At 36.4% G+C, this 18,104-nt stretch overlaps 1 long non-coding RNA gene across 1 annotated transcript in view; it reads left to right on the top strand.

Moving 5' to 3' along the window:
- Window positions 1–12,108, top strand: part of LOC143681483 (uncharacterized) — a 72,574-nt gene extending 60,466 nt beyond the window's left edge. The window contains exons 3-4 of the long non-coding RNA XR_013174672.1: window positions 7,294–7,442; window positions 11,059–12,108. This is a non-coding gene — a long non-coding RNA (uncharacterized LOC143681483). The remainder of the gene's footprint in view (window positions 1–7,293; window positions 7,443–11,058) is intronic.
- Window positions 12,109–18,104: the final 5,996 nt, after the last annotated feature.

Raw genomic sequence — 18,104 nt, 5'->3', positions numbered from 1 at the left:
GAGAATGCTGCAGAGAATGCTGAAGCAGAGAGTTCACGAGCCAGCGACGTTTGGAGATGAAGAAGGAAAACGCCTCCCGAGGAACTTCATGAAATCGAAAGCCAGGAGAGAAAGCTAGCAGATGATGCTGTTTCACCATGTGCCCTTCCAGCTGAGAGAGAAGCCCTGACTGTGTTCGCAATGTGTCTTCTCACTTGAGAGAGAAACTCTGAACTTCATCAGCCTTTGTGAACCAAGGTATCTTTGCCTGGATGCCTTAGATTGGACATTTCTATAGACTTGTTTTAATTGGGACATTTTTTCGGCCTTGGAACTATAAACTAGCAACTCATTAAATTCCCCTTTTTAAAAGCTGTTTCATTTCTGGTATATTGCATTCCAGCAGCTAGCAAACTAGAACAACCAGCGATGCTGATTTCTGCCCCACCTCCTCCCAATACTCAATCCAGGCTGCACAGTTTTCTAATGAATAAAGCCCCAAAGGAAGTAAGTCCATGATCCAATATTACCAAATAAAAATGAAAAAATCTCAGTGAGCACCAACAGAAAAAACAAATAGGCAGAAATCTCTAGATTTCAGATAATGGAATGATTAAATAGAGAATAAAAATGAAGTATTTCAAAATCACTGAAGACCTAAAAAGAGAAACTGAAAATATGCAGAAAGAATGAGTACTATCATAAAATCTGACAGACATAAAATATAACCACCTAGAACTTCTAGGAACAAAATAGTTGAAATTTAAAGCCCAGGAGACAGATTAAACTACAAATAAGACTCACTGAACACAGAAATAATGAACTGATAGATATGATAAAATTAATAAGAAAGAAGGGCTAAGAAAATATATGTAAAATATGAAAGATTAAGAGATATAGAGTTTAGAACAATGAAGTTCAACAGTTAATCATTATGAATGCCAAAAGAAGCTATATTTGAGACGTGAACAAAGCAGACACTATGGAGATACATGGGTTGAGACAAAAATAAAGTATTTAGTGATTATTTTAGGATGCTTGATCAAATCTTGCCTGAAGCCCTTTGTCTTCCTGAACTTTCTGTACTGAGCCTACATGTTTTCTTAACTAATTCTATTCATACTAAGTATTTTGTTCCTTGCAATGAAAGTTTTCCTAAATAATATAATTAAGGAAGTAAAATTAGCTTACTCTAAGAAAGTAAAAAAGAAAAAAATACATGTCTGGTTATTCATCAGATTAGAATAACAGACACAGATAAAGACAACTGAAACATTAGCAGGAAACAATATTTCTCCTAAATACACACTACATATGTAAAGTGGCAAAATGATTCCTTCTTTGGGTGGCTACTGCTATTTTGTTCCCCGAGATACTTTGTTCTCCAAACTATTTAACTATTTAAAACATTTTTTGGCAATTATTCCAATAAAATTAAACATCCTACTCTTAACTAAAGGATCTAAGTCACTTTGACACAAAAAGCCACATGAGGTACAGTTTCATTTAGTGGGTTCCAGACACAACATTGTATATGCATCCTAATTTTGTAGTCTCCAAGGAAATAGGACCTTCGTCCCATTTTGCAGTCCAGATCTGATGTTGTATACAGCCCTGCTTTGCTTTGGGCCAATCAGCACACTGCCTTATTTAAATTTTAGCTGAACTACATCATTCTTCAAAAACTTTTAATAACCTCTATTTTTTCCTTGTTTGGTGAGACACCTCACAGTTCCCCTGGTATGTGATCTCACTCACTGCAATGGATCAATAAAGCTGACTTTGTTGAATGTGAGCTGGTTTCTGGAAATCTTAGTTCAATTGGACTAAGAAAAAAGACAAGATAAACCAAATCTACCAAAATATAAGCCTATTTATAGTAATTGCCTAAAGAGAGTCATATAGAGAGAAACACAAAAGGGCAGAAAGATCTGAAACTCAATAGGGAGGGTTTTTACTGGTGATGAAGAAGTCCAGTCTTGGAGAGGGGAAAGAGGTTCCCTTGTATTCCATTAAAAACATGGAACTGTAGTGTCAGAAGTGCCTTTTAAAAGCCCATTTGTTCCTTTTGGAGCTCCGCGTACACTTCCAGACAGGGACAGTTTTTTGTCCAATACAGATGGCACAAGGGGCTCCCCAAAAGTAACCACTGCCTAAAACAAGTGCCAGAGCACACCCTGTGGTTCAGTTCCTCCCAGGTCTAGGACTGAGCTCCTTAGCTGTATTTTCAGCAGTGAACTGCAGTCATAAATGCCAAGCCCTGATCAGCATAATCTTCTCAGTTCTTCCAGCTTAGTTCACAGCCAGTAAAGGAGGCATCAAGAAGATTCTCTGTTTTAAAATAATTGTTCAACCCAGATGTAGCATATTAGAAATATTAATGTTGTATATTGCAGTCATCTCCAGCAGGTTAAAGATCACTTGGACACTTAAGGGAATTAAATTTGTTTGGAATCAAGATAAAACACAATGTTGCAAGGCATTCTCTAGTTCCTGGGTATAGTTATTTTTCAAATGGGGGAACTAATGAGAACATATATGGTATAATGCCACTTTTTTAAAAAAGGAGCTTAATGAAGCTGTGGCTTTCTGACATTATCAGTCTTAGGAAGCCCTGCAGTCCCTCCTGCTGTTTTTAGGCTATATAGTTTCAACTTTGAACGATAAAATGAAAGTCATACAAATAAGACTTGAGTGTGGGCTCCTTAGAGCATCTCCAATTCAGAGTACTTGAGTAAATGAACACTGAGTTCAAAACTATTTTTATAAAATCCCCAAACTGGATTTTAAACAGCTTGGAATTTGTTCAGTTCCTTAACTAGTTCATCTTCAGATTTTCACTGCCTTCTGGGCTTTACTAGTCCATTTGTATGCTTTTTTAAGCATTTGAAAAATAACAATATGCAGAAGAGGAAATTTGTTTTTTTTAATATCAGAATGTGTAGGGGCTCTGAATCAAACACTGGGAGATTACTTAGGAGACATTTTATTTTATAGCAGCAGTTTCCAGTGCTTTAAATAACTCAGAAAGGTCATGCATGGGCACCCTCCACCTCCAAGGGATAGCCTTCATCACCAAACTCTGTAAACCTTGCAGATGATGCAAAGTGCACCTCACCTGCCAATCTCTACAAGTGTCAGCCCTGAACGAAGAACATGACAACCAGCTTCCCAGGAAGGGAAGGGATCTGCCAATTCTACTATTTCACAAACTGATTTAAAATTATTCAAGTCCAAACGTTGGGCTGTTTACACCAATCCTGCCACTGATAAGTTGCTGGGGCCTGCCACCTGTCAACCTTGTCCAACCTACCCAAAAAGGAAACTATAAGGGTGCATGTGCCATTACTGTAGAATATGGGATATTAAAATAAAAAATATTCCAGCTCTTTGATTTCCTCTGATTTTGTGGGTAATACAATAACCAGAATGAGATAGCTGAAACCAATAAAATCTGATTTATAGCATTAAAGGCAATCTTTATAGCACTTATTTATGGTACATTACATCTAAAATCCAATTTCACAGGCTGCTGTTTGAAACTTTCTGTTCAATCATAAATACACTACATACACTGTACGTCAGTGCCATAGAGTTAGATTATATAAATGTCTGTATCCTCAGAAGGTATTAAAATTCCCTTACTAGGGTGGCGAGTGAACCTAACAGTAATTTCCCTAACCAACATTTCAACCAAAAAGATCTAGGCAGCACTTGATAAATACTGAAAATACTGGCACTACTATCTTTAAACTCAAAAAACAAACAAAAAAAACCACTGCTCAGATAACTAAATTCTGGAATGAAATCAATGGAAAAGAAGTAATAGAAAATGGGATAATTGATGGTGCTGCAGGATACTTGCATTAATGCCATGGGATTCATTTTCAAACCAACGAGCAAAGGCACTTCATTGCATGACACCACTGTATTAACAGGAGACACATGACTAAGTTTCTGTGTGCTGCTTTGAAAAAATAACCTTAAGTGTCTACATTCATGCACTTCAATGAAGACTATATTCTGTTCAATTACTATAATCATTGTCAAAGAGAGGGCAAAGAATGCGATCTGACTTTAGAGAATTGTCATTTGAATCTTAAGCAACTTCACTTGGTTTGAAAAGTTTCTTTCCTTTTCCTTTTTTTTTTGCATTTCAGAAAAGAAAGCCCAACTCTCCATACACTTTGCTTGCTGGGTATTAGATAAACGTAAATGGAGAAGTTGAAATCTCCTGACCTGACAAGCCAGCAGACTCGGGCTTTGTGAGAAATTGCACCCCTCGGCACTTAAGGTTTTGTTTCCTAAATACATTTCAACCTCATTGTCATCCATAAATTTGTACTGTGCACCCATGACATGGCTTATACACTATGATGGTCAATTGTTCCAGAGTATAATTCAGAATTCAAATGCAAATGACAAAGCAGCAGGAATAGTGTGAATAGACTCAATACTGAAATAACTAATTTTTACCTCTACCATGTGGAAGTCATTACACTTTGCCAGGGTGTGTTCAGATTTTGCAGAGCCTGAAGCTTAAACAATTCGAGGGTTCTCCTAAGAAACAAGAATACAAACTTCAAATACAAAATTACGTTCAAAGCTCAGTATTATTTAGAAGGGACCTGTGCAAGTAAGTGTTGGCCCTAAATCTTAAGCCTCATTAGTGAAGTGGTAGAAATTATCTCTGGCTTTTGATTTTCATATACTGTTTCTAATTCTCACCAAAAAACCAGCAAAAACCTCACCTGTCAATCTCTATAAGGGTCAGCCCTGCACGAAGAACATGACAACCAGCCTCCCGGGAAGGGAAGGGATCTGCCCTTCTACAGATCTACAGATGTGGAATCAAAGGCTCACATGAGTTGCTCAAGTAACTGTTCATTGGGATGCAAGACCAAGCATTTCTGACATTGAAATCCATGTTGAGCTTCTTTTTAAGTTAACTGAAATTTGGATTGTAATTGTTTTACCTGGACTTCCCTGGGATGAGATGCTATTCTTAATTGTTTTAGCACTTAGAAAATTCTTCACATCAAGGGATAGCCTAACACAGTGCTTCTCAACCTTGATCATACATTTAAATCACCTGGAAGGCTGGTGAACCCACAGATTGCAGATGCCCACTCCCAGAATTTCTCATTCAGTAGGTGTGGGTGGGGCCTGAGAATTACCAGGTGTTGCCAATGACGCTACCGATCTAGGACCATACTTTGACAACTTGGAGAAACTGAGTTAATCTTGGGATTCCTTACATTCCATATCTTCTTCTAATGAAACATAATTACCATACTTCAACTTTATTTTTACCAGCTCCCCTAAAATGAAGCTAAAAACTTCACTCCTTCCTTCAGCCTTGGACTGAGTTAAAAGCAGCTGGAATCCAAAAAATTCTGAGAAGGAAAAGCTGTTAGTGGGCAATTAAGTTAGAAGTACAGACTGATTCTTAAAATGCAGTTCAGGCATGATAAATTCAATATATTTAAATTAGCTTCACTATTTCACAATTTAAAATTGTTAAATAACTGCAGTTAATATAAACACATAAATACTCTACATTTTTGGAAACTAATATAACAATGTAGAATTAATGAATATGTTTAGAAGCCAAAGAAAGGGATTCACCATGGCAGGGTGGGAGTGGGGGGCTAATCAGAGACTAGGAGCATGAAATGTCATTTGAAATTGAGTTAGTAGGATTTAATCAGGTATTTAAATTCATTCTATAATAGGATACGACATACATTCTGCATTTAAGTCTGATTCAATATAATAATGATGGACTTTTATTACAGGATAGCTATTCAGTGATGCCTAGGAAATGACCATAGACAAATTATCTCTACGACATACTGCAAAAATCACATCCATAAATTTGTTTAAGATGTCAGCACTGAGTAAAGTAAGGTTCAGAAGACTTTAGTTCAGAAACTATAATGTTTCTTGAAAACATTTACAGAAAGAAGAGAAGGACCCTTTTATGCCTCTAGTACCTCTCATATTATTCTGCAATATGAAGTGTGTGCAATTGTTGGTTGGAAACCAATGAGATTTTTAGTTTATTCAATGAAGATTTACTAACACCTACTAGATGCCTAGGGTACAAAAATTAGTAATATACAGTTTAAGTCCTCAAAGAATTACTCAATCACAGTATTCTATTTCACTTAAAGGAAATAGAACTAATACAATTATCAAATAAATACACTCTGAGATAAATAAATTAAGCTTTGGGTTTTTGGAACTCTTCTGCAAGCTGTATGTAATTTATAGAAATGGATGGTTAGAGAGATCCATAGCTTCCTCACATAATGATCTTTGTACTGGAAAACAGGCAACTTTCTAGGAAATATTGTGAACATGAGCCCTGATTAGAATATTTTTACTTCCAGGAGCAGGGTTTGATAGGCAGGGTTTATGTGCATTGGTCCTTACTTGGGAATTATTTAAAGAGTAGAAATTGGTGGCAGTGCAGATAATAAGAAGCAGCTAAGAACTTTTCCAAATGGGAGCACAGATTTGCAGAAAAGGAACTACTGATATCCTGAGGAACTGGCAATAAAATTTAGTCTTTGATCTATGATTGTGTAAAAGAAATCTTTGTATTTTCCTAGAAAATGTACCATCAGGGCAATAAATCTTACCTCTGAGTTCAGATCAGTTATCTAGTTTATAACTCAGTACATAAGAAAACAATGGATTACCAATAATTTTTAAGGGATACAGGTGACTTTACATCTGAGAGATTTCAAAAGAAAATGAATATATACTTTATAATATTAACATTTGTTTACAATTATTGTTTTCTAAAAATGGCTTCGATAAATTTATTTTTCACTCCAAATTTCATAGGTATATGACTTAGAAAATACTAATAAAAACAAAACCAAAAACATTTCCTAGCCAGCACAACTTTGTTCCCTTTTATCTATAATAAATGACAATCATTCTTTTGATCCTCCTTTAACATTTTTAGAAGGAAACTTCTACTTAGTTCAATTAAGGAACATCAAGTTTCTAACAGAAGCAGATTATTTAAATGGAGTATCTGCCTTCACAAGGTAAACTTCAGACCACTTATGTCAAAAGGTACCAAAATGTGGATATCTGTCATGGTTAGGGACATGTGTCAACTCGGCCAAGTTCTGGTAGCTGTTTATCTGATTGGGCAAGTACTGGCCTGTCTGTTACAATGAGGACATTTCATAGGATTAGGTCATGAGCACGTCAGCTGCATCCACAGCTGATTCCATTTGTAATCAGCCAAAGGGGAGTGTCTTCTACAATAAGTGATGCTTAATCTAATCACAGGAAACCTTTTAAGGAGGACTCAGAGAAGACAGGCCCCCTTCCTGCTTCGGCTGGCGAGCCTCTCCTGCGGAGTTCATCCAGGCCCTCCATCGGAATCGTTGACTTCACAGCCTGCCCTGTGGATTTGGACTCTGTGTTCCTGCGGTCACGTGAGACACTTTTATAAATTTTATATTTGCAAGTGTTCCCTGTTGATTCTGTTTATCTAGAGAACCCTAACTAATACAATATGAAACTAGCTTTCAGCACATTCCACATGAAGACATGCTCATTTGCAGAATGTCCAGGATGTCGTGTCCAAACGCATTCCATTGGTGACCAAGGACTTGAACCTTCATCCTTTCCCAAAATCTTCTGATGGGTTCTTTTAATGGTTCTATTTATTCATCTTTGCTTACATTTGAGTTTTTAAAAAATATTTCTCTGTTTTTACAAATCCTTCTATCAATGTTTAAATTTGAGTTTATATTCTGAGTTCATAAATCTCAGAACTTTGAGCTAGAAGGGAACTTGAAGATGATTTAGTGATTTCCCTTCCAGCTCATTTTCAGATATGATGTATTGAGACCCAGCAATGTCTGGTAATTTGTCCAAGCTCTACATCCAGGTGATAAAGGGAAGGTGATTGATTAGAAACTCTGGTCACATGACTCATCCATTGCTCTTGTTGTTATTATATTACTTTATCAATAATTGCGCATAGTACATTAACACCTTTTTTTGGAGTTACATGCTCTTAACAGCTATCCATAGCTGCCTATTTGAAGAGTGGGTAACGAGAATCAGAAATTCATACATGAATTCTGAAATAGCCATCCTTTGTTTAATGCACAGAACTACTGCTAGGATCAAAAGATATAAGTAAAATAAACTGTAAAGCATGATACAAAAGCAGGAATTCTCGAGAGCAGAAAACGTAAGATGTTTTGGTATGTGAAATTTTCTTAATAGAAAAATCTGGATGTCTTGGCCAAGATACATGGAAGACCGCAAAGTATCTATGTAAATTTTACCCGCAAATAAACTCGTTGGATACATTTTAAATATACGTTGTAAATGGTAAGAATGATCAGCTTTAAAGAAAATGTATCTGAGATGAAAACAAACCTGAATTTCAGCAAAAATTTAACAGTATTTGCAGAAATTTGGTTGCTTTCCAAAAACTGTACCAAAGTGGCAATTCTAAGACGGAGAAGTTAAACGAAACTATAATTTTATATTTTCAGAATGTTTTAGTTTCCTGGCTGCCAAATCGAATAGTACGCAGTGGGTTGGCTTAAACAATGGGAATTTATTGGCTTATGGTTTTGAGGCTAGGAGGAGTCCAAAATCAAGGTATCATAAAGGTAATGCTTTCTCCCAGAAGACTGTGGCATCCTGGGGCTGGCTGCCAACAATCCTTAGTCCTCGGTTTTTCTGACCCATGGCCATGCAATGGTGACCTTTCCTGGCCTCTCCCTTTTCTTCCAGGTTCCACTGCTGTGGTTGCTCCTATAAGTCCTTTGGTAACAGAGATTAAGACCTATCCTGATTCAGCTGGGTCACACGTAACAGATGTAAATTCACCCAAAAGTCCTTTTTATAAGAATTCATACTCACAGGAATGGACTCAGTTTAAAAACATGGTTTTCTGGGGTTCATAGCTCCAAACCATATATAATACAAATAAAAAAAATAAAAAACATTTTAAACTGCCTATAAAATGATAACATGGGATTTTACTTTCTATCAGCAATTTTTACACATATGTAGCCTGAGCCTTCAATAACCTTGTGGTAACTTATGAAGCTAATAAGAAATTGGAATCTCACAAATTAATAGTTGTTTGTTTGTTTGTTTTTGCCCATGAAAGACCAAATTGTACAAAAATTCACAAAATGTCACGTTTCCATTTCTAATGCTTTTTTGCTCTGTCTGTAAACTGGGCACCTACTCTACTCACCTCCACCACCAGAACCCCTTTCGCCTGCTTTGTCCTTATACCTGGGTTGGCATCAAAATTCCCCACTAATCTCTTAAGACACTTAACGTCACCTTCTTCACAAGCCTTTTCTGTCACTTCTCCCTCTTCATGCAAATCTCCAAACATATCATTCTATCTCCTGCTATGCCCAAATAATACTTTTGTGCCTTCTAATTTACAAATCTATCTCCTTTGGCTGGACTGTGACCCTTGGGTGTAGCAAGACAGGTCTTTATTCTCATGGCCCAGTACAGTGTCTAGCTTGTGTCCTTCATCAATATAAGCTTGCTCAGTTTGATTTAGCTAACATTCCTCATCCAATATAATTTTATTATTTCCCACAGAGAACAAAAAGGAGGAAATTTTAGAGACAAGATTTCTTTTGATTCATCTGCTAAACTCAGCACATGACCATAAGAAAGCAGTCAAGTATTTAATATTTAGTATTTACTGCTGAGTTTACAACAATTTTTAATGGAAAATGGTATCATGCAGATAGATTTAAAAAAACCAGGAGCTAACTGATACTCTCAAAAGGAATAGTATACAGTGATTGAATAAAAGCAAACTTTTACTTTTTATCTTTATAAATTTTCACTGGTTACTGAATAGGAGAAAGAGATACTGAACCACCACCTTCTATTACTATAGCAAGAATTCATTAATTTATTAAATATTGAGCCATGGAGCATTCTAGATGCTGGGGAAATGGTAGAGCAGTAAACAAAACAAAGTCTTTGCTTTCAAAAGACAGCAATGTGCTTTGTGGTGGCAAAGAGACAGACTTCGTGGGTTCAAGTCCCAGCTTTGCCACATATCAGCTGTGAGACATTGACCAATTTACTTAATCTTTCTTTGCTTCAATTTCCTAGTTGATAAAATGGAAATATTACTACTTATGTCATGGGGACGTTATGGATGGCAAATGAGTAAATAGTTGTAAAGTTCTTAAAAGAAAGCCTGGCATATATTGTATAAGTGCTTGACCAATAAAATTTCAAATCCAGGCAGTCCCCTTAGTGTTCTATTCAAGTCTTACCTGTTGACACACCTGTCTCATTTCTACCCATTCTGTCCATGCTTGACCCATTGCTGGTCCCTGAAGTTTCACATTTTGATGACTTGTTCATTTCCTCCTCCTTGATGCCTTAAAAGTCTGCTTAATGCTTTAGTGGTTAACTCACAATTCCAACTCTCTTATGAACCCTTCTCTGATACCTCCTTAGGAGAGCTTTCCTTTGTATTCTTGTCACACATTTCACTTTGCCTTAAATTATTTCAGATATTTATATACTATTATTTCATTGTGTAGACTGAAAGTGCTTCAAGGTTAGAGACCATATCTTATGTATGTCAGTAAGGCCACAGTTTATAAAGCACACTGCTTGCATTCAATAGACATTCATATTTTTGTTGAAATAAATCTAAGTTTTGTATATTTTATAATTTTCTAGTGATAGAAAAAAATATAATCTCTCCAGTGTTCTCTTTAGAATACATTAATTTTACAATTTTTCTTTTGGTTTTATTTCACTAAATAATTGTCACTTTTGTGTTTTTTTTAATTTGTAAAACTTTGGTAGGTAATTTGGAGAATGAAGGATAAGAAAGTAGTAATGAAAGATAATTTCTTTGACTCTGATTTTTGTTTTGCTTTAATTTTTAAACCTGGAACATTTCTTTGAAAGAGTATGTTAGTTATACCATTGAGTTTTGATGATAAGGTTTAAAAAGTTCTGCGATATCCAGTATATAGTTCAAGCAATGTACCTTATGTTTTCTTTCCTTTTTTTTTTTTCCAGCACAGCTATAAGCTTCTCTGGGGAACTAGCTATAGAGCAAGATTTGGTACTATCTACTTCACAAAACCACAAATTATGCGCTTTGAGACATGAGGAAGTAAAACATTGATTGTACAGACCATTCGAGAAGAGTAGAAGGTATTCTAATTAACATATAATCAACACAGGCCTTTTCAGTGGAACTGATTGCATAATTGAACATTCTTTATGGATTTTGACAAACATACTTCATTCTCCAATGATTTCAAACTGCTGGTGCTATTTCCTTATTCTGAACACCAAGATATACAATTAAGGCAAAGGAGCAAAGCAAGAATCCAATGTTTAGCTTCTAAATTAGCTACTGATAAATTTATGCCAGAATAATATAAATTCCTGTCTCTTCTGAGTGTTGAGTAGATTAAATCGTATTGGGAACACTGGAAATCGGCATATGGTCTACAAAATCCTCTAGCATTTGTTATATATATGCATAAGCCTCACTGCCCACTCCAAATTTTTGCTTAAAAAGAAATAAATAATTCTAGCTGGTGGACAAAGATCATAAATATTATTATATGGAATAGGTATCATTTGTTGAGCACAAACTCTGCCAGGCATGGACAGAACATTTTCTGTGTAAAAACTTAATTTCCACAATAACCCAGAGGCATAGGTAATTTTATCACCATATGCATATACTGAAGCTTGGAGAGATTAAGAAGTAACTTTCCCAAGGCTACAGCAGTAATTAACTGTAGGAGCTGAGATTTGAACCCAGGTTTTCTGATGGCAGAATCCATGCCCAGAGACATCCCTTTATTTAATATCTATTTCTGAGTCTCTCCTATGCATGATCTGTGCCTTGGACTCTACTGCTCAGTAGGGACAGGGTGTTGAAGAAGACAAGCATAGTGGCTGCTCCCGTGCAGCACACCCAGCAACTCAGCAAAAGCAAAAGGGCCTGTGATGGTTGGTTTCACACATCAACTTGGCTAGGCTATGGTACCCAGTTATTTAATAGACCACTAATTCACATGATCCCGTGAAGGTATTTCATAGATATGAGTAATACCTACAACCAGTTGACTTTTGGTAGGTTACTCTGGATAAAGTGGGTGGCCCTTCAATCAGTAGAAGGCCTTAGAGGTAAAAACTGAGGTTTCCCAGAGAAGAAAATATTCTTTCTCAAGACTGCAGCATAAATTCCTGCCTGAGTTTCTAGCCTGCTGGCCTGCCCTACAGACTTCAGACTTGCAAGTGCCCGACCCTGTGTGAGCCAATTTCCCCCCAAATAAATATATAATTTATTGATTTTAAAACACATTCACATGTATCATATTGGTTTTGTCCCTCTGGAGAACAAGGCAGGGGTTTTGATGCCTACTTTGTACGCTTTCCTTTTACATTTCAAAATAAGTTATTTATTTTTGTCATTGGGATGAATTTGTTCTGATTATGCTAAATACTGCAGTTAATAATATGGAAAAAAAAAAACATCGCAGTGGGAGATCACCATTTGGGCCCAAGAAACTTGGGAAAATACAAGCTTGCAAAGTTTCATGGACAAACTTTAAAGAGTAAATAAATAGCTCTGATTTTAATTCTTCATTCCAATAGAATGAAGCTATCAATGACACCTGATGAGATTAAAATATATGCCTCTAACGTGGTCCTTCTACTTTAAAGATGATGATTAGTGCACTGTCATTTTTTCAGAACTTAGTTATTATTTTAAAAAATAATATTAATATAGTGTAGGCTCCTGTAAGGCACAGAAACACTGCTATTAATTATTCTCAATTTCTTCTGCACAATACACCCTTATCTTTAAAGGAGATACTATATCTCTACTGATAGATAACAATACCCTCAGGTACCAGAACCCATAAATACTGGAGTGGGGGCTTTTAAAAATCTGTGGATAAATTATTTAAATTACTGAGCTAGAGAATCACCCAAAGGAAAAATATTTGGTAAATGATGTAGAAATTTTAAAAATAGTCAATACTAGAATAATTTAAAACCTCTTCCTTTTCTTCTCCATCTCTCACCTCACCCATAATGTCTCCAAATGTCAGCTTGGACCCTCTGGCCAAATCCTGTTCCAAGGAATCTACTTGTGGAAATGGCACAGCAGGCATTAAAGATGCTATTAAATCGACATCTGCTGCTGGACCCAGGAACCTTAAATGGCCAGAAAGCATATAATGTGTCATGCCAATTTAAGAGAAACAAAAAGGAAGAAGCAGAAACAAAGTAAAATTATACTTAAATGACATTTTAATTTAAATGAGCATGTGCACACATACACATACTCATTAATATGCTTAACTTGTTTTAGATTCATAGCACTGAGTACAGAATTGGAATACCATAAGCTCAATTCTGATAACAACATATGTTTTGCATTATTTTTAAAGGGCTAATCCTTAAGTTCTTTTCACCAAAATGTTTATTATTATTGATGACATTTACGTCTCTGCAACCTTTGATCATATATAAAAAGGTTCTTTCCTTGTTCTTATAAATTAAGCCCCCAAACACATATATATTGCAAAACAAAGACATACATTACCCAATGTGCATTCCCCTCCCAAAGAACCAAAATTCTTTTCCAAGTACTGTGACCCCAAATGATGCTCTAACTATCTTCACCTCAAACATACACTTGAAATTAATGGAAAATTGAATTACACCCACTGCCTCTATTTTTTAAAAATATTTTTACAAAGTAGCAAATTGTTTCCACTCAGTAAAGATGATGGATTATTGTATAGTCTGAAAAAATTAATGAGCAGATGGAATACCAACCCATTATTCATTAAAATATTGCACTGGGTTAATTCAGCAAATAAAAATGGAGAATAGAGCAGATGGCCATTTATAGTTCTCTCGATTTCTTAAGCTACTTCTTTAGAGCCAGAACTGCTCCTATATTTAACTAGAAATGCACAGCTCTTACCATATGCACAGTAAGCAAGCATTCATGTGACCTCAATAACTTTTCATATAACACAGCAATGATTTTTATGATTTAGTTAAAGTAGCACCATATACTTAACAGAGTAAGTTATTCCCATTTCCCCAATATTCTGGGTATAATTTGAATTTCCCAGACCCAATAGATCCTTGCCATCATTATCTGGTCTGAAGCACATTCAAGTAGACACATGGGTGAAATTTTACAAAAGGAAGTGATCAGCTTTGTTATAAACTCTGAAGTATGCCAAGCATACATAAAATTATTACAGACTAGGCAGTGTGTCTTTTAAGGCTACACTTTCTTTCCTTCATAATCTAATCCCATGAGGATTTTTTAAAATTACCTTCTCATGTAGACCACATGGAATTCTCACACTGTGCTGCAGGAGAAAAACCGTGGGAGGAAACTGTTTGGCGGTATCCATTATAGTTGAACATGCCCATACTCTATGACCCAGCAATTCCACTCCTAGAGCACGCCCAACATAAACGCAGACATTCCGCTGCAGACACGAGATGAATGTGCACAGCTGAACTATTTGTAATGGCCAAACCTAGCAAATGATCCAGAAAGAAATAATACATACATCATCGTACATTTATACTAAATATTAATAATGAAGTAATGAAAATGAATGAACCACTGCTACAAAAACAACACGGATTAATGTCGCAAACATCAAGTTGAGCCAAAGAAGGCAAACACAAGAGCATTTACTGTACAATTATGTTTATATGAAAGTCAAAGACTGAGACAACTAACCCGTGGTGACAGAGGTCAGCATAGTGGTTGCTTTGAGGGAGGAGGGGTTAACAGTGATGGAGGAAGGAAGGGGCTCTGAGAGCCATGCTCTAGTCCCTGCTGTGGGCGGTGGTTACGTGGGTGGGTTTCTAAACTGAATGTATTGAGTTGTACATTATGATTTGTGCACTTCATAGTAAATATAATGGACCTTGTTTATTAATTTTACTTTAAGAAAGACACAAATACTAAGAAAGAAAAAAGTCTTCTACATCAGTGCCAGAAACTATGCATTGGTTAATAGTAAGAATTACATTTCATCACAGTTAATATGTCATATAAGAACAAATATTTCCCAAACACATTTTTTTAAATAAATGTATTCAATACTCATATTCAAAGGAAAGTCCTCAGTAACTTCCCACCGATATTTTTACCCTATTATAGAAAATGTGTTGTTTCTCCTGAATATCCAGCTATGTGCCATCTGCTAAGAGTACCCTGAATTTCCTTTGTGAAACTACCTTCCCCAATAACCCCCTGTGTGGTTGGAGCACAGTGACCTGTCCAGGCTCTGTAGGGAAGCCCTGGATCGCTTGAGAGCATATTTTTCTCAAAGACAGTATTCTTTGGGGGACAGAACAGTTCTTTTTTGTATGGGACTGACCCTCACACTGCAGAATGGGTAGCTTCCCTGGACCTTACACACAAGAACCCTGTAGTCTATTGGGCTCAGCAGACTACAGCAATGACTCAAGAGAAATAAGATGATGGAGTTTGCATCCAGTCTTCTCTGTAAGACACCAAAGACAAGAGACCATTGTCATTGCTATCTCACCTAAACAGAACAGTGCCTGGGGCATGGTAACTTTACAGTAAAGGTAATTTGACTTTATTCAGCATGTATTCAATAAGTGTTCACTGAAAATGTTTATGTGCCAGGCAAGGTTCTAGATGATAGGGATGCATTAAAGAATAAAAAAATCAATAAAATAAGATCCATTGTACACACACTGAATTCCTCTTCTGGTGAGGGATAGATGAATGATAAGTAACAAATACATGCAAGCAGGACACATTTAGATAGTGTTAAGTGCTAGTAGGATAATGTGATAGAAATGAAGTGGAAGAGAGGTGGTTGCTTCAGTTGATTCTCAGCTGGGTGCCATTTTGCCCCTGGGGACATTCAATGATGTATTTTGCCCCTGGGGACATTCAATGATGTTTGGAGATATTTTTTGAATGTCACAACTGAGGCCACCTTACCTACGCATCTTATGATGCACAGGATAGTACCCTCAATCAACCCAACACAGAATTATCCCATGTAAAATGTCAGTTGTGCCATGGTTGAGAACTTGCTTTAGAGAGGGTGATCAGGGAAGCCTCACTGAAGACATCCAAGGGAGTTAAGACCTAATGATAAAATGTAAGGTAAGCAAAGTTTTGGTTTTGGAGAGAGCGTTCTAAGCTCAGGCAATGGCAAGTACAAAAAGTCCTAAGAGGAGAGAAATAGGTTTGGGCACCAGTATAGGGGAGACTATTGAATCCAAGATAAGGCTGAGGTAGTAGGCATGAGCTAGATCATTTAAAACCTTACAAGTCTTGGAAAGGAGTTTGAATTTTAAGTGCAAAATGAAGCTATTAAAGAGCTTTAAGCAAGGGGGTGATGTAATCGTATTTTAAGAAATCACACTGCCTGTTGTGTGGAGAATGGCTTGTGGAAGGCAAAAGTGAAAAGAAAGGAGTGAATCAGAAGTGAATTCAGCAGTGACCCATGAGAAATAAGATGATGGCCTGGATGCATTCATACATGGAATAGCGACATAAAATACAGAATGTCTAGTTAAATTTGGATTTCATTGTTAAAGACAGTGTACAAATGTTTAATATATGTATGTCTCATTCAATATTTGGGACATATTTATACGATAAATTCTTTGCTGTTTGAAACCAAAAATTGACTGAGCATCCTTTATTTTTATTTGTAAAACCTGGCAATCACATGCATGCATGAATGGGTGAATTTCTGCATATGTAAGAATAAAATGACACATATTTGGAAAATGATCCAACCTGCATCATATCCCAAATTCAAAAAGGAAAGATTCTACATGAATGATTTCTGCATGTGCAAAGGGATGTGTTCAAATACACACACACACACACACACACACACACACACATATTATATGTAGCTTATACAGGAAATCAATTAGGTACCTAATCAATTTGATATTTATATCTCCCTTCTATTAGTTTAAAATCTCCACCTAGCTGCAGGCTATTCTTCCAATGTCACAGTGAAAGCTGAAACACATAAAATAAAATGATTCTTGTTACCCCCTAAGGCATCAGCTCCCTGTTATCTGTCCCCATCAACCAGGCACCCCAAGATCAAAATCTTAGAGTAGGCTTCTATTTTCATTTGTGAACTAATAAAACTTCCAAGTTCTGCCAATTCTTTTGAAACTTCTCTTAAATTAGATCCTCCCTAATAGTCTCTAAAGATCTATTTTTGTCTTGGTCTGATTCCTTGCCAATTCTTGCATGGATATCAGGATCTGCTCTCTCATTTACTATTTCTTCATACCACTCTCAGATTTAAAGCCTTCCCATGTTCCCCATCATTTTACAGAACTGTAATTGGTAATTCTCAGGTGATGTCAGGCTAGCAGATATTTTTAACATGGCTCACGTGGTATTAAAGAAAACAAAACCCTGAGTCAGTGTTTTAAATAAAGAGCATTTCGTTTAAAATCCATTTTTCTGGCTCTTTGGAAAAATCTGAAGATCTGGTTGTCTCCGATTTTGGTTTACTCATGACTATAACAGCTAGAGTTGAAGAGAAACTTTTCTCTTTAGCCAAAACATGTGAAGGTCTACTCGTTTAGGTGACCTGGCTGGGAGTTGAGGTTGTGACCAGAGTTAGATTGCATTTGAACTCTTCTATGGCCTGCACTGGCAGCCTCTATAGTCTGCTTCAGTTCAAATTCTCCTCTTAAGTAAGGCCTACAGCTCCAACAACCTCATTGTGCCCCCTCCACTCCCCTTAGCTTGGTGTGTCTTCCCACACCTCCATCACGAGAACCTGAAACTGCACTTCTTTTCCTTCGCTAATCCAGGAAGGTTTATTATATATTTATTTATTTATTGTGACTTACTCGAAAAAAGTGCTTCAATACAAATCTCACCAATTCGATTTAATACCTTGCTTTGCTTTCTGAGCAACTACATGCAGATATTTTCTACATGTTTCTTAGCTGCTTGCTTCAATTCTTTAAGACTACTACGTCAATTCCCTGAGGGCAAGAGCCTTTCTTTCTGCTCCTTCTAGCAG

This window comes from Tamandua tetradactyla, chromosome 4 (assembly GCF_023851605.1).
Source record: "Tamandua tetradactyla isolate mTamTet1 chromosome 4, mTamTet1.pri, whole genome shotgun sequence".
In the NCBI taxonomy this organism is placed as follows: Eukaryota; Metazoa; Chordata; class Mammalia; order Pilosa; family Myrmecophagidae; genus Tamandua; species Tamandua tetradactyla.
Note: the sequence above shows the minus strand (reverse complement) of the source record. Positions and strands in the feature narration are given on the sequence as shown.